Source organism: Sciurus vulgaris (genome assembly GCF_902686455.1).
Source record: "Sciurus vulgaris genome assembly, chromosome: 7".
Classification (NCBI taxonomy): domain Eukaryota; kingdom Metazoa; phylum Chordata; class Mammalia; order Rodentia; family Sciuridae; genus Sciurus; species Sciurus vulgaris.
Window position 1 is genome coordinate 139,062,501 of NC_136467.1, and position 3,503 is coordinate 139,066,003.

At 52.9% G+C, this 3,503-nt stretch overlaps 1 long non-coding RNA gene across 1 annotated transcript; it reads right to left on the bottom strand.

Annotated features, from left to right (window-relative positions):
* Positions 1–534: 534 nt before the first annotated feature.
* On the bottom strand, positions 535–3,160 carry LOC306666130. The gene is made up of 3 exons (XR_013765200.1): positions 3,051–3,160; positions 1,375–1,472; positions 535–571 (listed from the first exon to the last, which is right to left on the bottom strand). It is a non-coding gene; the product is annotated as an uncharacterized lncRNA (long non-coding RNA).
* Positions 3,161–3,503: the final 343 nt, after the last annotated feature.

Below are 3,503 nucleotides of genomic sequence, written 5' to 3' on the forward strand. Positions count from 1 at the left end.
TTCTAGAAGCTTGCTTCAAGTCAGTCTTCTTTTCAGAAATGTATTCCACCCCCAGATACCCTCTGGAGATGACACAGACAGGTGAGAAGAAAGCAGAGCTACCGAGTACAGGAAAAAAGTCAGCGCACAGAGCCCTCACCCAAGCCCAGCCACTCACTCGATGGTCACCGTGTCTCATTTGTAAATACTCCGCTCCATTCTCTACATTCCAGCCTTGTGGTCACTCTCAAACACTGCAGTGAATGTGTGTTTAACACTCGTTCTTTTATTAAAAAAAAAAAAAAAAAAAAAAAAACAAATGACAACAAAAATCAGCAAGAGAGATAGATTTAATGTGCTCCACCCGAGCGCAGTCCAGGTGACCACTGTGTTCTCTCAACAGGACAAAAGATGGCTGCCAGGCCTCCGTTGGGGGAGTACAGTGCTCGGCTGCCTTGACAATAGCATCGGTCCAGTTTCTGACCTGGGCCCTGCCGTCCTGGGCTCCAGGGAAACCACAGGTGTCAAGCACAGTACATGGGAGCCGATCGTGTTCAGAACTCTCCTCACCAGGCATAATCTGATGTCGCTGCTGAGCAGAGACAAAAGGAGCAGCATGAGGTTGAGTGACAGCCACAGACTGAAACGCTGGGCTGGTCTCCGCTCCCTGGCTGCTCCTGAGCTCCTGGGCGCACCCTTCTCGCTTGCCTCTGAGCATGAGCTCCTGCTTCTGCCAAACCCAAGAACAAATCGTGCCTCTGCCCCCCCAAGACAAAACGCACCCCGATTCTGCATTTCCACTGGGGCTCAGAGCGGCCTCTCTGGCCACTGTAGAGTCATTCATTTGTAGCCGTAAAGGAAGGGAACGTGCCTTCTCGGTGCTTGGCTGGCTCGTCCTCTCCCTCCTGTCCCCCAAAGCTCCTAACGCTGCAGCTGGCAAAGGAAGGTGCTGGAAGTTGGAGCATGGGGAAGCAGAGAGTGGCCCGTCCATCCGCTCAGAGGTGCCACCTTGTCCACAGACACGCCAAACTTTGGGACCATCTCCTCTTCCCCTCTCCACTCCCCCTCCCACCTGCAGAAAGACATGAAGATGGAAGGGGCTCTTTGATGACACAGCAAGGACACAGGGCTGATGTGGGCATTCCTGCTCAGCCACGTAACGCTTTTCAAAGTCAAGTTACTGGGCTTCTGTGGAGCTGGGAGATTTTGCAAGAATCAACTATGGTGGTAAGAAAAGATGTGCCCAGCAAAGTAAGACCCCGCCCATGCCCAACTGCAGACTCAGAGTCTTACTCTAGCTCTGGGGGATGGGAGTGAAGAAGCCCTGGCTGGCAAACCTGAGGCAGAGAGAGAGAAAGCTGCCCTCCCATCTCTCACCCACTGATACCAGCTCACCTGGAAGGGCGAATGAAGGTCAGATGCCGCCTCCCTCCAAAGGCTTCCAGCGAGACTCAACTGCCCTTCCCAAGCGCATGGCTGTTCCTGGTCTCAGTCTACCTGGACATATTATATTTGTCAGTCAACTGGATGGAAAACCCGTGGGGCTGAGTGATTATATCACAATCTTTTTGTCCCCCCTTCTCCTGCCCCCCCGCATACTCTGTGCTGGTCCCTGGACCCTTCAGAAGTCTCTAGAGTAGCTCAGAGACTGTTCCACTTCAAGGACATGTAACTCCTTCAGAGGGAGAAGTGAGTTTCCAACTGTCTGCAGCCTAAATGCCAATCTGCAGGATCCCTTTTTCAGCACAAGAAACTATTCATCCCCTTGGGGACAGTTCCTTCATTTTTCTCATTCACCTTTAAAAATAAAACACTTAGATAGTAATAATAATAATAGTAATAATAATTTTTAGAAAAAAAAAACAGAGTGGGTACTGGGACAAGGGATGCTGCACAGGGACTTGCCCAGCATGTGCCAGGCCCCGGGTTCCATCCCCACCACTTCACACACACACACACAAATTAAGAAAGGCGAAAGTCAGAGGACTTTATATCTAAAATCTACTTTATCTGCTCCCAGTGACATCTCTGGGACTCCAGGCAACCTAATGTTAAAAACCAGCAATCTCAGCCACCCCCATCCATTTACAAGCAAAACAACAAAGGCCCAGAAAGTTAAGGTGCTTTGCCGATTAGCAGCATGACTTGCACCGGGGGCCTCTATCATGGGACAGCGACACTTGGGTGGTGATCCATTTGAAAAGCAGAATTGAATATTTCACATTTTATGGTACTTTCAAGTCTCAAGATTCAACTAATAAAATAAATAGAAAGAAGAAATTGAAATGCGAGAAGCACCAAGGCCTTCCCAGCATGCAAGCTCCCAGGGCGGGTGGGGCTGCTCTGGCCTGATTGGGCCACCTGTCCACCCCAGGCCTGCAGCCGTTCCTGCTGACCTTGTGGCCACCAGGTGGGACATTGAGGCTGTGGGTCTTGCTCTGCAGAAGAGCCCTGCTCCCCGCTCCTACCAGCACCGTGCTGAGGAGAAGCAACGAAAAGAAACAACGCAAAGATCTGTTTGACGAAGGTTCTGACGTGTGACTGAGTTTCCAGAACTCCAGCATAACTCCGGCAATAAGGTGGAAGAAGAGGGCCAAGAGCCCAGAGCTCGAGGGGAGAGAGGAAAGGGTCAGGGAGGGACCAGGAAGAAGTCTGACCACATTGCTGCCAGAAGGATCAGAACGCCAGAACCCTCTGGAAATAGGGAACGGCCAGGTGGCGGTGCACACCTGCAGTCCCAGTTCCTCAGGAGGCCGAGGCAGGAGGAGCACTTGAGCCCAGAGTTCAAAGCCTGGGCAAAATAATAAGAATCTGTCTCTTTTTAAACATGTAAAAATATATATATATAAATAGAGAAACAGGGCTAAAGAGAGTTCCCTGGATGTGAATGAACGACTAACCCGGTGTCACAACCCTGGGACTCCCGGGCCTACTTGCCCTCCTCCCTGGGCCTTTGGGGCTCCTGCCTCAGTTTGTCCATCTGAGATCTACCTAGGAGGCCTGTCCTCTCTCTCCCCGGGGTAGGAAAAACTGAAATTGCTGAGAAGGACGACGGGTGGCTGGCCACGCACCTGTGAACACAGGTGACCGGCCGCGTTCTGCAGCCTGTGCCCCCTGGCCAGCTCACCTCTCATTCCCTAGCGGCTCTTCTTGACTCACCTGCAGCTTACTCATCCGCACCCGCCCGCCATCCTGTTCCCAGGACACACCTGGGATTGGAATGACCTCACTACCTCTCCTCCCCACGGCTCGCCCTTCCGCGAACACCTCTCTGCTGGGACCAGTCGGCGCACCTATCTCACCACGCATGCGCTGGCTTTCGTGTGCCAGGGACAGCAGTCATCGGCCCTCCCCACTCAGCCCTGGCACCACAGTGGGCACCACCTGGCCCCTGCAGCCCGCTCCTTGGAACCTGCCGCCTGCCCTCTGCTGGGATGAATAGGAGCCCACAAAGGAGTGGCAGGGGCTCCTTAGGTCACGTGTGCTTCTCTCCAAGTCTTCAGCTGTGAAGCCCTGAGGCGGCT